At 35.4% G+C, this 20,650-nt stretch overlaps 1 pseudogene; it reads left to right on the plus strand.

The window, feature by feature from the left end:
• Positions 1-3,652: 3,652 nt before the first annotated feature.
• Positions 3,653-19,748, plus strand: LOC100592842 (annotated as a pseudogene).
• Positions 19,749-20,650: the final 902 nt, after the last annotated feature.

The raw sequence follows: 20,650 nt of genomic DNA on the forward strand, positions 1-20,650 counted from the left end.
ATCACAGTGCTTGGGGGGCCAAGGTGGGAGGAGGGCTTGAGACCAGCAGTGTTCAAGACCAGCCTGGACAACATAGCAAGACTCCATCTGTACTTCTTTTTTTTTTTTTTTTTTAATTAGCCTGGTATTGTGGTACAAACCTGTAGTTCTACTACTAGGTAGGCTGAAGCAGAATGAGCCCCTGAGCCCCTGAGTTTGCAGCTGCAGTGAGCCATGATCACACCACTGCACTCCTGTCTGGGCAACAGTGCAAGATCCTGTCTATAAAAACAATAAATAAAAAATAAATAAAAATTCCCAATTTCATTTGAATGTTTACTTAAAAAATTCAGCAAATGTGTATTTTAATTAGCAAGACAAGAATTCGAGTGCAACGGATTTATGCAAGTGCAGGATCAGATCCTTCATTTAAAATTCGATATTTTGATCATCATGGAATTATTTTGCATTAAAATTGATTTTTAGTATTATTGAGTTAAAATATTTATCCTGAATATTGAGCTTTTATACACCCTAACTTCTTTCCTTCTTCAGTGCCAACTCATATTACTCTATCATAGTCCTATTTGTTACCAAGATTCCTTAACAAATTTGACATATTCACTTCATATTATTTTGGAGTTTGCAGCTAAAATTTAAGAGGATTTATGAATCCATGAAAATACATTTTAAAGACAATTTTTCATTCTGGTCAGCATCAAGTTTTTCGAAACAACATATTGCAGCTTTTCTTCTGATAACCTCCTATTAAAATGAAATCAGAGTAAACAAAAAGAAAATAAATTTTCCTTCATGAGTACCCTAAATATGTAATTGGAAATTATTTCTATCTGATGCATTTTGCTTAAAGAGAAACCTCATTTAGTTGTATAAAAGTTACATTTTTATCTAGGATGAACTTTTCGAAATCAACAAAAATCTAAATATCAAGTCAGTTTTATATTGTAACGCCGCAGATGTTTATAAGGGAAATATTGCTTTAAAATTATTACCTGTAATTAAACCTAACATTTTCTAGTGTGTTCTTCATTTTAAAAGGCTACTGCCCTATTCTGTTGCATATTTGACCAGGCTTCCCATAAGTGTGGCAATAGAAATAAAGTAATGAGAGTTTAATATGTAATAAATTACGTGATGGGCTTGTCTGTCCTGCTGGGGTGATGGCGAGAGAAAAAAAAAAGGAAAAAATTTTACTATAAATAAATATTTATATCTTGGATTTGAAGGTTTATATTCGTGGTTAGAAATATATAATTACTAAAAGACCATGCATAATATGCCTGTTAGTTTTTACAACTCTGAATATTATGTGATTTAATTTCAATGTTACTTCATGCCATATATTGCTTGGGTTTACTGAGTAATTCCTATGTACATTGGTATATTTGTAGCATTTTTAATCCTTGAATATATGTTTTCAAATATTTTACATTTATAGCTGGAAGGATTCCAAGGGCAAAGCTAACGAGAGGAAAACAATTATATCAAATAAAGAATGATCGGATTCTGTTTCTTTGAGGTAATGTTTGATATATTTGATTCAGTCATAGGAAATCATTCAATACTTAAGTGAGCTATACAAGTGAAAGTATGTCTCTTTAGCATCTGGCTTTAATAACTCATACGAAATTATGTGCTCATGTGCTTTGCTTCAATGTTAATATAAATGAAGGGAATTAACTTGGTGTGAATATACTTCACAGCATGCTATGCTACAGGAAATAATGCCAAATACACAAGTAAAATTAGTAATTAAAATTAGGCATATACTAATTATCATAGCATGAATAAGTATATCTACCTTCTTATTGACAACCATCATTGAAGATGGTACTGAGAATAAGTAAGAAAAAGTTATTTTGTAACTCAAGACAAATGTAGTTTCACCGAGAGCCTCAATCACAAACTGCGATTTTTGGTTTGTGTGTATGTGTCTGTATGTTTATATTGGTTTTCATAGGAGACAGAAGTGAAAGTAGTGATCTGACTATACTAACATCTAATGCCACCAAGGACCAACCCTTTATACACGATAAATCGTGCGTTTCAAAAATGTCGTTACTACATACTAACCCACTAAGTAGCAACTGCTGCTCCAACTACTGGCATTTATAAGTCAAATTAATGCCTCAGCAGAACGATCAACTACTATAGAATTAGAAATTTCCTTATCGTAGTCAAATCCAGTATGTTTAATATCATAACTCCACAATTGTCTTCCATCATCATCTCTTTGACAATGCCTTGAAAAAAGCCACAGTAGATAGGTATCATGTGATATATTGTTATATATATATACACACACACATATATAATATAATATAAATATAATATATAATATACATAATAAACAAGTCTAGAGATTTAATTTACAGTTAATAATATTGTATTATATTCAAGACATGTAAGTATATATAATATATAAAATATATATTATATAAATTCTATATATAATATATAAAATTCTGTAGTTTTAAAAATGAAGAAGTCTAGAAGCAAGACCAAGTACAAGTAGAAATATAATAAATTAGACATTTTTATAATATATAACACTTATATTATTAACAAATATCAAAAGTATATCCCTGCATCATTTTAGGTAGTACAATTATGCCTGATTCACTGAAAATATGGATTTAAAAAATAAACTATATAACTATGAATAGAATAAACATGTAATTGAAATATATACAGTCTTAGAGAAGTGAATGACTCAAGAAGTAGAAAACATAAATAAGAAACTGTTATATTTTAAAGAGAAAAAATTTAACTACTACAAGTTAATAAACACATTTAAATAATTAAAATTTGAATGACAATAATTTGAAAAACTCAAAATATAACCTAAATAATTAATACTTAGGATACATAATTAAATACCAATATAAAAGCAAGAACATCACAAAATGAAAAATATAAAATGTTCAATAAAAATAATTCTCAGTATAAATCAAATAAATGTACTGTTAAAACAATAACAGAGCATTTTCCTCGTTAGCAAAGATTTAATGGGAACAAAAGCAAGCAGGTACGTTAAGTGGTGAAATTGAATTCCTTGCAATTATTTGTGAAAATATAAATTTAGTAATAATTCTCAATAGACTTTACATATATACATATACAATTTCATCTAAAGATTGCTTTTCTAGAAATGGGTCTTGTTAGAAATACTGTTTAAATATATAGCTAAAATAAGCTTAACTAAATTTTATTTTAATACTAAGAGATTGGACGTGGTGGCTCATGCCTGTAAGCCCACCACTTTGGGAGGCCGAGGCGGGCAGATCATGAGGTCAGGAGATCGAGACCATCCTGGCTAACATGGTGAAACCTCGTCTCTACTAAAAATTACAAAAAATTACCTGGGTGTGGTGGCGGGCGCCTGTAGTCCCAGCTACTTGGGAGGCTGAGGCAGGAGAATGGCGTGAACCCGGGAGGCGGAGCTTGCAGTGAGCCAAGATTGCGCCACTGCCCTCCGGCCCCGGGCGACAGAGCGAGATTCCATCTCAAAAAAAAAAAAAAAAAAAGGAGAGCGATGAGCATACATGTAAAGGATTAACGGCCAAATCAATTAGATGATTACATAATAGTGTGGGGTTCTTAAAAGGTGGGCTGCTATAATAAGACATAGAAGGGTGTATAGTGAGCGGCCATGAATAATGAACATGTTTTCGATCATGAAGAGAATAGTAATGTAAACTAAAACAGGTGTAGTGATTTTTACTTCGAAAAAAAATCTCCACTTTCATCCACATCACGTGTCTTATAAATGACCTTCATGGCATGATGCCATAGCACACATACAGTAGTGTCCATTTATATATCTACCATTACAAATACCAGTTATCATGGACAATATTCATCTTTACCGTAAAACAAAAGAAAAATCAGATGAAGTAATCTATGGATTAAAACATGAATGGCGAAGGACATGAACAGACACTTCTCAAAAGAAGACATTTATGCAGCCAAAAAACACATGAAAAAATGCTCGTCATCACTGGCCACCAGAGAAATGCAAATCAAAACCACAGTGAGATACCATCTCACACCAGTTAGAATGGCAATCATTAAAGAGTCAGGAAACAACAGGTGCTGGAGAGGATGTGGAGAAATAGGAACACTTTTACACTGTTGGTGGGACTGTAAACTAGTTCAACCATTGTGGAAGTCAGTGTGGCAATTCCTCAGGGATATAGAACTAGAAATACCATTTGACCCAGCCATCCCATTACTGGGTATATACCCAAAGGACTATAAATCATGCTGCTATAAAGACACATGCACACGTATGTTTGTTGCAGCACTATTCATAATAGTAAAGACTTGGAACCAACCCAAATGTCCAACACGATAGACTGGATTAGGAAAATGTGGCACATATACACCATGGAATACTATGCAGCCATAAAAGGGGATGAGTTCATGTCTTTGTAGGGACATGGATAAACTGGAAAACATCATTCTCAGTAAACTTTCGCAAGGACAAAAAAACAAACACTGCATGTTCTCACTCATAGGTGGGAATTGAACAATGAGAACTCATGGACACAGGAAGGGGAACATCACACTCTGGGGACTGTTGTGGGTTGGGGGGAGGGGGGAGGGACAGCATTAGGAGATATACCTAATGCTAAATGACGAGTTAATGGGTGCAGCAAACCAACATGGCACATGGATACATATGTAACAAACCTGCACATTGTGCACATGTACCCTAAAACCTAAAGTATAATAATAAAAAAATAAAATAATAAAAAAATAAAAAATAAAATAAAACATGAATGGCTACATATTTCATAAAAAGCTAAATTGCACTTTGCTGAAAATGCTCTTAGATAATAATAAACTTCTGGTTGATGCATTTATTAGTATTTTTATGGCTTCTTAATAAATCATGATGCAAGAATTTCAAATTCTTACAAAGTAATGTGATGGAACAAAGTACTGGAAAATAAAACAATAATAGAACTATGACGACAAAACAAAGGTCTTGCTATTTTTTTTTATTCTGGTGCAAAATATAGCTTAATTGAGTTGCTTTCTGAACACTTAACCCATAAGGTGTGTGATTACTATAATCAGTAGTGCTTACAGAGATTCATGAGCACAGCAAAGAGAGAAATAGATTTTGAACAATGGGTGCACAAAATGAATGCTTCACGAAGAATCCATGCCTTGTAAAACATTGGCTGCTTCCTGCCCTATCTCTAACCTTGAAAAAGTCAAAGCAGGTGCTGTTAATCTTCTGCCAAATCCTACTCTCCTTCCTCTGGCTGTTGCTGGATGAAATGAGAGAACATGGAGGGTAGAGACAGTATCCATGCATCAAGAGCTATGCGATGTTAAGAAATAGAATGAAAACAAAGGTATACCACTGCCCAATACTCTGCTTTGCTAGTAAAATGTAGCGAATGTAATGGTCCATTACCTGCCAAATAAAATTATTCCCAAGTGGAGCTATGTGTCATTTATATGGGAAATTATGTAATAAAATAAGTACTCAAGCAATAAGAGTAATCAGCTGGAGAACTACGTTCAAAACCTATCAAAGGAGAGATAAAATATCGACATAAAACAAAACAAGTGGGAAAAATCAGTACAAAATATTTATTTGTCACTAATGGTTTGGGATATTCTGATCACTTTTAGCTACATATTCTGCTTGTACCTTTACAGAGATAAAATGAATCATACCAAATATTGTGACCTTTTTACATTGTGGGTTTACTATTAAATCATCTTTAGAATATTATGAACTGTTACGTTCAAATAAATGATTCATGAATATTCAAAGTAAAAATCAGAGTCAGCATTCTGAAGAGTAGCTATCTTCCCAGATGTGACAATATATCTTCTGTGATATAGTCAAATAAGGAGAAATAATTTTACTCACATATCTCCATGCATGATTTTCTGGCACACAGAATCTTGAGAAATTCAAAATCTAAGTCATATGGACTTGACTGGATTCCTTGTTAAAACCTCCTGGAGTTTTCTTTTACTTAGACATTACTAGCTTATGGTCATTTCAAGTGCAGGATAAGACTTCTCTCAACCATATTCTATTGGTCTACCATATAAAATATTATCACAAATATTTGAAGACAAGACAATTAGTGGAGAAAACTATGAAAGTGTAATCAGTCTCTGCATGCTTTTATTAATAAAGTGAAACCCAACTTTGATAGAAAATCAAAATGTGCTTTGCTTCTTGGGATATTTTTACAGATTTAGTGAAAGTACATAATAATGTTTTGTTTTGTAAGTGAAAAGTTTTCATCTGAAACACATTAAAGAACAGTCCAGAAACTGAACCATTACCACTTACTAAAGTAAATGCAGAGATTCAAAGATTTTCACTAAAGAAAGAGAAAAAAATACTGGAAATAATACAATCAAATTTATTTAGAAAGTAAAAAAACAGAGATATGGAAAAAAGAACCACTGTATAAATGTGACTAAGAATACTGGAACAATAATATTATACTAAATGTGTGGTGTACCAAGCCCTCTTGTAAACAATGCAAAACTCAAAGAGGAATAAAATCTGATTATTTTTGTCAAAGAGCAAAAATAGAGTTAAATCCATGTATTTTCCACAAAACTCTAACTGGGAAATATGTACATACACATGTAAGTTATAAGATGAAAACCATACCATCTCTATTTTTGAATAGAATAACCTAGAAGCCTCACTTTTATGCCTATTTTCAAAGAAGCTCAATAATGTAGAGAGGAGGTATCCTTCAGTGCTGCCTTTCTTCTTTCTGCAGTCTTCTGGCATGTGCTGAAATCAGCAAAAGCTTCAATGGCAGAAGAACATCAACAGATAAGTAGGTGACCTGAGAGGGACTGACACTAATAGAATAAATATTGCACAATGAGAGTGGGAATTGCTGTCCTCGTGACAGGCTAGACAAATTGGAGGAGGTTTTGATGCGTATTAGTACAAGATAGCTTTAAGTTGTATGTTGATTTTATGATTCTCAGTAAGAGAGTGAGGGGGCTAGATAGACATGTAATAGATTTGATTTGGGTAGACCTTAAATCTAAATGCAATGCTGCATCACTGTAGATTTATTATTATTTTATTTCCATTCTGAATTTCTAAACATACTGAATTTTTTATTATCCAGATCAGTGGATGGTAGAATTGACATAGATGCAGGAAATTCAAGAAATGCAAATTTTCTTATATTTAGCTTTAGTGTGTATGATTTTGTTTCAGCCCTAGCTAAACATTTCTTAATTGTATATATTTTAGGCAACATTCAAATTATTTGATACTCACTGAAAATACATAAAACACCAAGAGTAGACATGAAGTCTCCTGAGAGGCAGGTGAAGTCAGTTGTTAATATGTTTAGGGTACTTTCTATATTGATTTTTAGGGCAGAATAGAGAGCATTCCCTTTTACCACTCATATCACCACATACTCCATTTATATGCCAGGTGCAAAAATATTAACCACATCAACAATATTTTTTAAATTATACATTTTTAAAAGTCAAATCCTATATTGGCTTCTGTACCTGACCAGCCTGAACTCAGAGCAGAAAGTACAGATTGAACATCCTTAATGTGAAAGTCCATTCTGAATTGCTCTGAAATCTGAAACTTTTTGAGCACAGACATGACACCTCAAGTGGAAAATTTCACACTTGACCTCTTATGATGGGCCGTAGTCAAAGTCCAGTCAAAACTTGGTTTCATGCATACAATTATTAAAATATTGTATAAAATTTCCTTCAGGTTATATTTTTGAATTTAAAAATATATAAGAAATATAATTTTATATATATGAAAATATTCCAAAATGTGAAAACAATCTAAAGTCCCAATCACTCTAGTCCTAAGCTTTTCACATAATAGATACTCAACCTGTAACTTAATAAATTAAGCTACATCAATAACACAGGCTAGTATGAACCCATTAAAAATTGTATGTATGAAATAAATCATGTGTGGAATAATAAGAAATATGTATTACTAAAGCATAAACTCAATAATAAAATGTAATATTCAAATATAGCTGCAACCATATAAAGATCTCTGTGGGATACATGAACAGGCATGAAAAGGAACTCAATAAATAAAATACAGCTAAACCAATTAGCCAGAGTAGTGGCAGGAGCCTGTAATCCCAGCTACTCGGGATGCTGAAGCAGGAGAATTGCTTAAACCCGGGAGGCGGAGGTTGCAGTGAGCTGAGATTCTGCTGTTGCACTCCAGCCTGGGCAACAGAGCGAGACTCTGTCTCAAAAAATAATAATAATAAAAGCTAAACCACACAATTATAGTCAACATATGAGCTTTTCATTAAATGTTTACCCCCTTTGTGATTTTTTTATATTCATAATAATGTCTTACATATTAAATTTCAACAATAGGAAACATTTACCCAGATATTAATGAACTTATATGTGTCCTTATATCCACAAACTTTTATGTTACATAACTTCAAAATATATTTACACTTAAATATATTTATACAAGTACAGAAAATAGTATAATTGAGTAAAATCATAATTCAATTTTGATCAAAAGAAACATAAAGGTAATATGACTGATACAAAACTTATTCATTGACCATTCCTGTGTTTGATACAATATTCTAAAAGGGAGATTTGTTGGTTAAGCACAATCTCTTGGGTCTTTCTAAAATGAATCAGGAGATGGAGAGATACTTTTGTGGCTATAAGGCATAACTAAAGATTCGTTTATTCATTCCTTCATTCCTTCCTTTTGTTCCTCTGTCCATTCATCCATTTATTATTCAATCATTCATTCATTCAACAGATATTTGTGCATGAGAATTACATCCAAGGGTAAACAGATTATCAAACAAAGATTACTGGCATTTATTTAATCTATAAAACCAGTGAGGTACAAAAAAAAAAAAAAAACCAAAAAACTACCACATAATTACATTTCATTCTAAATAACATATTTGAAAGTATCAGGGGAACTCTTTATTTAAGTGTGTCCTGAGGAAAAGCATATCTAGAAATGTAAATAAAAATTTCTTAATTTATCAACATAATATTCATATGTCATTTTTTAAAAAAATAAAAGGCATACTTGTTTTTTACTGTAAAAAGTGCCAGGAAAAGGGGCAACATACTTTAGAAATATTTTACCTGTAGGCAGCATATGATCACTAGCTTAGAGGTTTAACTCCAATTTGTTTCTTACAGTTCTGTAGGTCAGAAGTCTCACAGGGTTCTCACTGGGCTAAAGTCAGAGTCAGAGGTTGGCATTCCTTTCTGAAGCTATCAAGTGAGACTCCATTTCCTTGACTTTTAGATTCTAGAGGCCTCCTACATTCTTTGGCCAGGGTCCCTTTCCTCTATCTTGAAAGCTAGCAATGTTGCCTCCCTCTGACCTTTTTCCTATTTCATACTTCCCTCTGGCCACAGCTTGGAAAGGTTCTCTGCTTTTAATAAGCCATGTGATTAAAGGTGGCCCACATAGATAATCCAGGCTGTGCTCCTTTTCTCAAGGTCAGTAAACTTAATCAGATCTTCAAGTCCTTGCTTCCTACCTAATGTAATATATTTACAGCTTGCAAGGATTAGGGTGTAGACCTCTTTGAGGAAGGGCATATTCTGCCTCCCACAGGGACAATACTGAAGAATTGGAATGATGGCTTGGTATTTGCAAAAATAGTAACATTCATCTTGATCTGAAAATGTTCTTGAGCACCAGAGAAGAGGCTCAAGGAAGAATAGAAGACTTCTTTTCACTCATGAGACTGGCTAATAGAGTCTACTGTATTTTAACAAACATCTGTTTTTCCATAAGCCTTCAGATATAGTAGCCATCAATTCCTACTTGTTTATTTTCAAAATGATCCTCTATCTCATGAGTGTGGTTATGAATATAAATCAACTTTATCTGTAAAAGTTAACATTTTGTTAAATTAATGTCTGCCTGAGGAAAAATCTTTCTCTCAAAATCCAGTAAAAGAGAAGTTATTTATTTATATTGAAAGCTTTAATTTTAAAAAGTAATAAATATTCCTTAATTTTAAAATGTACTGAATTCTCTATATGAATTGGAAAGGCACTAACAATTATTTCCCTCTACAGATCATTTTGGAAGTGCTGTGTGCGTGCCATGTATTCCAGCAGCCCCTCTTATCTGTTTCGTAAGGAGTGCGTGCTGCAAATCTGGTCTGCCATGTTTGGATGTGCAAATTACATATTACCCCCCTCCCCAGGGATTCCATTTATACAGACTTTATAAATTAGTGTATTTAGTTGCCATAATATTAGGCAAATTAACAAAAAATATTTGGAGTGATATTACTTATACTACAACAATTTTTTTCACAGAAAAAGAGAAGACTCCTTTTTAGACTTTGTCCAAATTCAAAAGTAGATGATGATGTGACTTCATAATCTGGGAGTGGTATCAGAAAACAAATATGCTGGTATCTAAAGAGTTACAGTAAAAATAAATGGCTTAGACAACTCTTCTGAAACCAATGATGTTTCAACTAATTGTTTACCATAGATCTGTTTGTCTAGCTTTGCCTACTGTTTTTTCTTCAGGCTTCTCTCTCTTTTCTATTTACAAGAATTATCGTCCTGAACTCTTTGGCACTTCTTCTTTCTCCACTCCACCCAGGAGGAAAAAATACTGCTCTGTTTTCAGATGGGGATAATGGATTAAAAATCCTGAATCCTCTTCACTGTGACTAGGAGCAGATGAGAAAGAAAGGAAAGCAGAGGCAGAGGGAGGGAGAAAGAGAAATCCAACCTTTCTATTTGGTTGGATTTTTCATTTTCCAGTTTGAGGGGGTTGGAAGGAATGGGGGGAAAGAGAGAAAGTAAGCCCATTTTAGCCCTTGGAGTACTTGTGACTTTCAACCTAGTGTGATGGTTAACAATAAGTGTCAACTTGATTGGATTGAAGGATGCAAAGTATTGTTTCTGCGTGTGCCTGTGAGGGTGTTGTCAAAGGAGATTAACATTTGAATCAGGGGACTGTGAGAGGCAAACATACCCTTAATCTGGGTAGGCACCATCGCCTCAGCTGCAGCACAGGCAGAAGAAAGTGGAGTGAGCTGACTTGCGGCGTCTTCCGGCCTTCATCTTTCTCCTTTGCTGAATGCTTCCTGCCCTTGAGCATCAGACCCCAGGTGCTTTGGCCTTTGGACTCATGGACTTAAGTGGTTTGCCTAGGGCTGTTTGTCCTTCAGCCACAGACTGAAGGCTGCACTGTCAGTTTCTCTACTTTTGAGATTTTGGGGCTGGGACTGATCCACTACTGGCTTCCTTGCTCCTCAACTTGCAGACGGCCTATTGTGGGACTTTACCTTGTGACCACGTGAGTCAACTCTCTTTAATAAAATCTCTTTCATATATACATATATCCTATTAGTTCTGTTCCGCTAGAGAACCCTGACAAAATCACCTAGCTTTTATATGTAATCACAAAATCACCATCATTTCTCCTAATTTAGCTCTTGCTTTTGGCTACTGGCTGAGAATACCCTCAGATTTTCCATTAACCACCTATCTCTCTAAATGTTCAGCCAGGCTGGGCTCGGTGGTTCAAGCCTGTAATCCCAGCACTTTGGGAGGTGGATGCAGGTGGATCACTTGAGGTCAGGAGGTCAAGACCAGCCTGGCCAACATGGTGAAACCCCATCTCTAGTAAAAATACAAAAATTAGCCAGATGTGGTGGTGTATGCCTATAATCCCAGCTACTCAGGAGGCTGAGGCAGGAGAATCACTTGAACTGCAGAGGTGGAGGCTTCAGTGAGCTGAAATCGTGCCACTGTACTCCTTCCTGGGCGAAAGAGCAAGACTCCCTCTCAAAATAAATAAATAAGTAAATGTTCACCCAGTTTCTCTGCTTTTCCTCCACTTACTTTAGGTGACATATGCATGCTGTTATATATCCTCCCATTTATGCAGGAAATTCTATATTGTCTTAGTATCATTACTACAGCAATTCTCCCTGACTTACCCTATATGACAAGCTTTCATACTTGACTGTATCAGTTCCATCATTTGCAGGTATTTGTACCCTCTTGAAATAAACATGCTCCTGATTAATAAATGTTCTTGTCGCTCCTTTCTTCACTTTTGCCAACCAACTACTCCCCCATTTCTGCATTCACCTCTGCAGCAAATTTCCTCAAATGAATAGTCTATATTCACATTTCCAGTGCTTCTCTTTTGTTTCTCATGAGTGTACTCTACTAAAATTGGTCTTATCAATGGCTCTGATGATCTCACATTGCTAAATCAAAAGGATAGCTCTTAGTCCTCATGCTAAAAAATCTACCAGCCGTGTTTGAAACTATTGATCACTCTCTCCTCTTTTTTATATTTATGTGTATTTGACAAATAAAAATTATAATAAAAATTATATACATTTATGGTGTCAACATCCTGTTTTGATATATGTATATGTTACGGGATGACTAAATCAGGCTAACTAACATATTTATTAACTCACATACCATATCATTGGAAGCAGAGGGTAGAATGGCGGTTAAGAGGGCATAAGGGGGGTTGTGTTAATTGGGAAGATGTTGATCAAAGAATGCAAAATTTCAGTTAGGCAGGGCAGATTGGTCCAAGAGATCTACTGTAGAAATACAGTATGATGACTGTAATTAATGGTGTATTATATACTTGAAAATTGCTGAGAGAGTAGATTTTAAGTGTTCCCACCACTCCTTTCTCTTTAATATACTTTCTTAACTTGGCTTTCAGAATACCATGGCTTTCTTCCTACCCTACCCATGGGTCTTTCCCAGTCCCTTTGATTTTTATTCTTTTCTCTTCAACCTTTTTATGTTGTATAACCTTGATCCTCTTGCTTTGCATATAATTTGTTGAATATATCGTTTAGTTATATGCTTTTTAATACAAATACCTGGTGATAATTCCAAAATTAATATCTCAGCTAGATATCTTTTCTGAATCTAGTCTCTTGCTTATCCTACTCAAAAGTGTCTCTTGATGGTTAATAAAAATTTGAAAGCTAACATCAATAAAAGTGAATTCATGATGTCTTCCTTAAAACTTGGAATCCCTATCACTTAACAATCTTAGAAATGCCACTCCAATCTTCTGGTTTCTCAGGAAAAAGAATTTGGGATCACCCTTCATTCTTCATACCCAAACAAATAATCAATTATGCTGGATTTGTTAAAAAACATGCATGGATCACAATTTTCTGTAAGCTGATGTTAGATAAGTCAAATTCAAAAGGCTTTTTTAAATTGTGGCAAGAGGGCAGAAAACATGACTATTTGGTTCACCACTGTGCAAATAGTACCTGAAATGAGTGTTCTGGATACAGAACCCAAAAGCAATGAAAAAAAAAAGGGAAATACTTACTCTAGGATGAGGGAGTAAAGTCAAGCCTAAGACTTAATGATCAGTAAAAGAGATCTTTTTCTCAAATATATCTGTCATATTCACAAATTATCATTAAATATTTTAGAACAATTTTTGTGAGTAATCAAAAGTTCCTAGATATTGTGCTTGTTTTTATTAAGTCAGATTTTAAAAACGTGTAATTCAATTTAACCTAATTTTCATTCTATAGTAGGCCTTACCCTAGCATCTTGCACAACGTTTAGGGATCACAGCATGAAAAGAATTATATGTACCTTTTTCTTCTGCTAGGACATTTTTAGAGTACCCCTAATACGATGTTAAAACTTTTTCTTATGCTCTTTATCATTTTATTGGAAGGAAACCACCATGGATATTACTTTGACCACTGTCAAAGAAATAATTATTCTGACACTAAAATTATCAGGGAGACTTTATTCAGGATTACTGCCATAGTGTCAAGACTATTGCAGTAAGGAAGAAAGGTTAGTTCAACTTGAATAAATAAAGCAAAGATAGCTAAGGATTCATAGCAAATGAGCAAAGTGGGGAGTCAGTGAATGGGAAATTACTAAGAGAAGATATCAAGGTAGGGGAATTCTTGCTAAACAGACTTAACAGGATTCTTGATATTAACAGGATTCTTCAATGTTCCTACAGCAACTTGTAGACAGAAAATCTGTGCCCAGTTCCCATTTTCTCTCCCCTCCCATGTTGATTCAATTTTTAAGTGTGGTTTCTCTATCAAACCCCTCACTGAACACAGACCAAAGATGATCAAATACCAAGAGTGGGGATGAGGAATTTAATGAGATATTGAGTATAATGAGATATAAAGGATGGGGGATTCTTTCCAAACTGGCTTACGGGAGATTCTTGCTAAAACTGGGCTAAGTCGGCCCACAGACAATGTATAATGACAAGGCCTAGTTGAAAACAGGGATCAGACCAGCCATCTAAATTTGGTCAAGGAGAAAGTCTTTGTCAGCACCACCATTTATCAAAGATTTTAGGGCTTCTTGATGTCCTACTGCTTTTATTGTTCATAACATTACGATTGACCAAAATTATCCAAAGAGTGTGGTGCCAATAGCAGTTCTATACCCAAACCACTGTATGATGCACTACTTCTATCTTCCAACCTGAACATATCTCTCCAGGTAAAACATCCATCGGAGTTTCCAAACTCATTCCTTCATCTATTTGTTTTGCTATCTCTAGTTATATCCCTGAAATTCACTTAGCGGTGTTACTCTTTGTTATCTCTTTGATGACTCCATACTTTAGTTTCTACCTCGTACTTTTCTAAGATGCTAGATTTTGTACCCCAATATCACATGGAAATGTGTTTATGTCATGTGTTCTCAGTAGGAAGATACCTCATAAAGTCTATCTTATTTTAGTCCCAAGGCCTCTCACGTGTCTCAGAAGAGTATCTCGACCAAACTGTTAAAGTCATATGATATTTTATTTGATTTAATTTAAGTGTTATTAATTATAGTAATATTTTTAATTCTTTGAATATCAATTATTTTTTGTTTTATTTACTTTGTAGAAATCTTCTGTTTAATTGACTGTTCAATATAACATGTTTATCAATTTTAAAGTTAATTATAAAAACAGTGGGTTTTTTTGTCCCTGATAGTGTGATGTCATAAATTTCTCCCTTATCCTCCCAAGTTATAATTCTGAAGTATTTTACCAGCAATCTCAATGCCACCCTGGTTTTTAAAAAAACTGTACTGGAAGAGGAAGCAAATTTTGAATCTAATAAGTCAAGCTTGTTGTACAATCTGGATTTTTTTTTTCTAATGGTTCATTCTTCAACGTTCCTGTAGCAACTTGTGGACAGAAAATCTGTGCCCAGCTCCCATTTTCTCTCCCTCCCATGTTGATTCAATCTTTAAGTGTGCTTTCTCTATCAAACTCCTCACTGAACACTCAGTTCTTACAAAGACCAAAAGTGTTTTCTGAACCATAAATCATATGTTGAAGACCTTGACACTTACTTCAGTTTCTTCTGGATTCTTCTTCCTACAGAATAAAATCTTGTTAATATTCTAAATTAATTTTCTCTGGTTCTTGCAATATTATGGAATACATAATGGATCACAGTGTTACTGCTCACCAGGCTATGCCTCCCTGAGCCTATAACACAGTTATGTAAGGAACTACATCATCTATTCCCCATATAAAATGTAATTTTCTTGAAGGCAGGGTACTCTTGTGTAACAAAACTCAGCAGAGAAGAAATAGAAAACCTAAATATTCCTACAAATATTTTTTAAATGGAATCCATATTTTAAAACCTTCAAAAGAGAAAACTTAAAACCCAGATATTTTCACTGGCAAATTCTACTGAACATTAAAAGAAGAAATAACACCAATTCTATACATCCCTTCCAGAAAATAGAAAAGGAGTGTTATGGTTAATTTTATGTGCCACTTGACTGGGCTCAGGAATGCCCAAGATAGCAGCTAGAACATTATTTCTGGTGTGTCTGTGAGGGTACATCCAGCAGAGATTAGCATTTAAATCAGTAACTGTGTAAAGAAAATCATTCTCACCAATGTGGGTGGACATTATCCAACCCATTGTGGGCCCAAATAGAACCAAAAGGAAAAGAATGAGCAAATTTGCTCTCTCTTCTTAAGCTGAGACATCCATCTTCTTCTTCTTCTGCCCTTAGACATCAATGCTCCTAGTTCTCCGGCCTTCAGACTCAGACCAGGAATTGCACCATCACCTCCCAACACCCACCCCACAGGCTTTAGGACTTGGACTGAATTATGCCACCATTTTTCATGGTTCTCCAGCTTGCAGATGGCAGACTGTGGGACTTCTCAGTCTCCATAATCATGTGATCCAATTTCTATAAAATATACACACATACATATATCACATATATCCTCTCGGTTCTGTTTCTTTGGAGAATCCAGACGAGAGAAAGAAGGGAATATTTACTTGCTACTAAAATGTGAGACAGCCAGTAAAAGAAAAGACCAACATTTATTTTGAACATAGATGCAAAAATCTACAATGAATTATTTTCAAATTAAATATATCAACATATAAAAAGAATACTACACCAAACATACCTAGTGGTATTTATTCCAGAAATACAAAGTTGGGTCAACATTCAAAATTCAATCTATAGCTCATCATATTAACAAAATAAAGAAGATATACAGCTGGGCATGGTGGCTCGCTCCTGTAATCCCAGGACTTTGGGAGGCCAACACGGGCGGATGACTTGAGGTCAGGAGTTGGAGACCAGCCTGCCCAATGTGGCGAAACCCAGTCTCTACTAAATGTACAAAAATTACCAAGGGGTGGTGGTCCCAGATATAGTCCTAGATACTCGAGGGGTTGAGGTGGGAAAATCACTTGAACCTGGGAGGCGGAGGCTGCAGTGAGCTGAGATCATGGCACTGCACTCCAGCCTGGGTGACAGAGTGAGACTCCATCTCAAAAAAAAAAAAAAAAAAAAAAAAAAGGTCTGTTAAAACACAACAACACATTTTCCTCTCCTGGGCCCTCATGTCCAGCAGGCCACCCTGAGAAGGCAAGGAAAAGAAGGCTGAGCACAACAGAGGGTAGGTGAGGTCTGCACTGCCACCAATTGTACTGCAAAAGAGCATACAGTTTGACCTGGCTTTTTCCAGTTTCCCACCGGATCCAGCCAGATGCCAGAAACAGGTGAATTGTAAGAAAGTGGACAGAAGAGAAAACATCTGATCAACTAAAAAAACATTGTCAAGTATGTGCCAACTACTTTGAGACCTCTTATGATCTGTAGAACTAGTGCTTATAGGATAGTTATTTAAGATAATGTAATACCAACAATAATTGATCTTAGTTATTTAAACAATCTAAATGATAGGGAAAATGAATAAAAGAATTGAGTGAAGATGAAATCAGAACACATAAAGCAGGAAATGTTCACAACACTGAAGAGGAAAATGCACACACACACATACACATACACACACATGGACACACACACACACAGAAACCAGTAACAGTAATGCTCAGAACCCCAGTGCAGAGAATGGGATGAAGAACAGGATTAGAACATTTTACCTCTAATCTTTGACAAGAAGGAAAACAAAAAAATACATAAAGTCTCTAGTTGAAGTTCTGATTCTCATGGGAAAGCTAAACATAAAGTCTTTGTTTGAAATTTTGATTCTTAAGGGAAAGCTAAACATTCCTTCTGGGGTGATGAAACCTCAGAAGGTAATTTTACACCCGATGACTGTCAAGCACTGCTGGAGTGCCAGATAAATTCTGGTGAAGAGGTCCTAAGAAAGCACTCTGAGACAACAGTGGCTAACACAGCACACTGTTCTGTTTGGAAACACGGTAGAATCATATGCTAGAGATCTGTGAGAACTGTATTAGGAAAGAAACTCTAAGGGAAGTGAGAATTTCACACTTCCTTGTCATTATCACTCTTTGTCAGTCTGTGGTGCTATAAAGGAATACCTGAGGCTGGGTATAAAGAAAAGAGGGTTATTTGGCCTACGGTTCTGCAGGCTGTACCAGAAGCATGGCACCACCATCTGTGTCTGGCGAGGGACTCAGCCTGCTTCCACTCAGGATGGAAGGCAAAGGGGAGCTGGTGCATGCAGAGATAACATGACTGGAAAAAGAGAGGGGAGGGAGGTGCCAGGTTCCCTTCAACAAGAAGCTGTTGTAGAAACTAAGACAGCAAGAACTCACACATTACACAAGGACGGCACTACATGATTCATGAGAGATTTACCCCATGACCCAAACACCCCTTGTTAGTCCCCACCTTTAACATGGGGCATCAAATTTTAACATGACATTTGGAGGGTCAAATATCCAAACCACAGCCATCACTGACAATGTAGTGGACATATCACGGGAAGAGCGCCTACTTGTGTTGGTGAGGTTTGTTTATGAATCTCATAACCTGAGAGAGGAATCTGTGGGCTTCCTGCCTTATGAAGCTGAAGCAGAAATTTTGGCTGTGAAATTTCACACCACCATAACTGAGAAATGGGAACTAAATATGGAATATTATTGTCATGGCCAAGTTTACGTTGTGTGCAATGGATTCTCTTCCAAAATGAAAGTTGTTTCTCCTAGACTTTTAGAAAAATATCCTCAAGGTATCTACCTGCCCTGCCTTTCCTGTGCCTTAAATATGTATGTGATTGGCAAAATCAGTGCCTATTATAGGTGTATCTGTTGCATTAGGAACAACTGCAGAAGTTTCTTCATTTTTTCCATCAATCACAACTGCTTTTAGGAGTTGACAGTGTCATTTCTGCTCTTTTTCAAAACAGTGGAGAAAAGGGTAAATGACTAAAGGAAATTTGGTATTCCCACTGAATAGGCAGGCATGATGTTTCTGAAATTTTAATGGACCTCATGCTAGCACTTCTTTATGTTTAAATGACATAAATGATGATGCAATGTTAGATGGGATGACTGAGTACCCAGCCAAGAATTTGTCCTCCGTAGTGCAGCAACAGATTCTGATTTCGTTGTTACCATTGTTGTTATTAAAAATGTCCTTCACAAGAACACTTTGAGGAAATCTCCAGGGTCACACCTCTGATATCATCTTTGTAGGCAGTAGTTTGACTGCAGTACTACATTCGTTCAGTGAAGTGATGGAAGATATTGAAGTCAATCATTATTTTTAGTTTGAGGAAGCCACAGATTTGGTAACCAAACTTGATAGTCAAATAAAACTCCCTGGGAAATTCCATAGAGCTTAGCAAGGTAACATGGCACCTCAACTGACCTCTGAGAGTTTTTATAAAGAAACCCTAAGTGTTCCAACTGTGGAGCACATTTTTCAGAAACTGAAAGATACATTCTCAGAACAGTACCTCAAAGATATGTTCTCAGAACAGTACCTCAAAACTATGATATGCTTATTTCTGGTACCTTCAGTCATAGGACAGCTTAAATTCAATACATCTGAGGAACACCATGCTGACAACTACAGAAGTCACTTACCCAGTCCAGACATGCTCTCAGCTGAGCTTCCTTGTTGAAGAGTCAAACGGAAACACAGAGGTAAAGATACAGGACTTCTGTCCCCCATGTATGAAGCATTCCACCTGCCTGACATCTTTTTTTCCTAATATGTATGCATCGTTTAAGGACCTGTGTATTCTTCCTGTGACGAAGACTGAGAATAAGTGCTATGAAAATCTATGAAAGTGTCTCAAAGCATACTTAAACACTTTGATGGAACAAAGGTTGAGTAACTCAGCTTTGCTTAACAAAACTTTTGATATAAAACACACCAGATTTAATGGGGAGTACATATATCAAACTCTATACAGCTAACAGCTTCCTGTGGATAATTCAGAAAGCAGTGAAGATGCCTAAGAGACTTTTAAAATATGTCTTCTTTTATATTTGATGTTTGGAAGAAAAGCTGTAAGGCATATCTTTGCCTATAGGCTTTCCATTGAGTACATCAGTCATTAATGATCTATGTATTTTAAAGGCCCTTGTTTTAACTCTCCTGCTTTGAAGAACGATCTGTTCTTCCAGAATATAGTATGGAAAGTGCTGTGTTTCACTTTTGTGTGATCCCTGCTAGCGTCACTCTGGAATTGTTTAGGTTAATCCATTTTAGACATAACATTTATTTCCACTGCACATCCAGTTATTGGGTATTGACTTATCAATTCTTTTAAGAAATAAATTTTGAGGAGTTGTGGCAAGACAAAATACATTTCATAAAATATTACAGTGAAACCCACAATTGGCTTTTGACTAGTAGAAGTTTTAAATATGTTGTTCATAATCTATAATAAACAGTTAAATAAATTACCGGAGAAAAACACTTACAAAGCTCACCAAACCAGGATTTCAGTGTGGATTTTGTCTTTATCAAATGAACTTAAGGGAACAAGTTTGCAATTAAAGTTTGAATGGAAGAGTCCACCATTGCTAAGTTTTCAACATATGCTGGCTAAACAGTTGTTGGAGATGTAAGCTCAACGAAGGAATGTAAACAGCAACAACAAGATGTGGGACAAAAATAGGAGACTCTTTCATTCAAACTCCAATTGTAAACTTGTTGTTGCTATTTACATTCTTTTGTTGAGCCCATATCATAAACTTTTTAGTCAGTATATGTTGAAACTATAGGTTTTGTGGTCAAGGCGGAATCAGAGGCCATGGATACGGATATCTGACATGTCTGTTTTCTTCCATTTTTTGTCATAACTGTATCTAATGCCTCATCTTGATTCATAAGCCAAACCTGGAAAACCTATAAA

Source organism: Nomascus leucogenys, chromosome 20 (genome assembly GCF_006542625.1).
Source record: "Nomascus leucogenys isolate Asia chromosome 20, Asia_NLE_v1, whole genome shotgun sequence".
Classification (NCBI taxonomy): Eukaryota; Metazoa; Chordata; class Mammalia; order Primates; family Hylobatidae; genus Nomascus; species Nomascus leucogenys.